Source organism: Lupinus angustifolius, chromosome LG03, assembly GCF_001865875.1.
Source record: "Lupinus angustifolius cultivar Tanjil chromosome LG03, LupAngTanjil_v1.0, whole genome shotgun sequence".
Classification (NCBI taxonomy): domain Eukaryota; kingdom Viridiplantae; phylum Streptophyta; class Magnoliopsida; order Fabales; family Fabaceae; genus Lupinus; species Lupinus angustifolius.
The window spans coordinates 14,212,029-14,212,275 of record NC_032011.1 but is presented as its reverse complement, the minus strand read 5'-3'; positions in this window follow the sequence as shown (position 1 = coordinate 14,212,275).

Here is a 247-nt window from a genome sequence, read left to right as displayed (position 1 = left end):
CATATCCCATATTTATCCTACCTTGCCCTTGGCCCCATTACAACCTTGAAAAGTCATTATGATCTTTATGTGCATATGTTTATGATGTTGATGATAAAGGCTTGTCAAGCCTATGGTTGTGGTTGTTTTCATGAAGTGCTTTGAGTGTAAATACTTGCAACCTAAGACATATGAGTGTAAACACTTTAGAGAGTATATCTTGTGAGGTTCTATCATTGTTGTGACTCGCCTCTTGGTTTGATTGGTT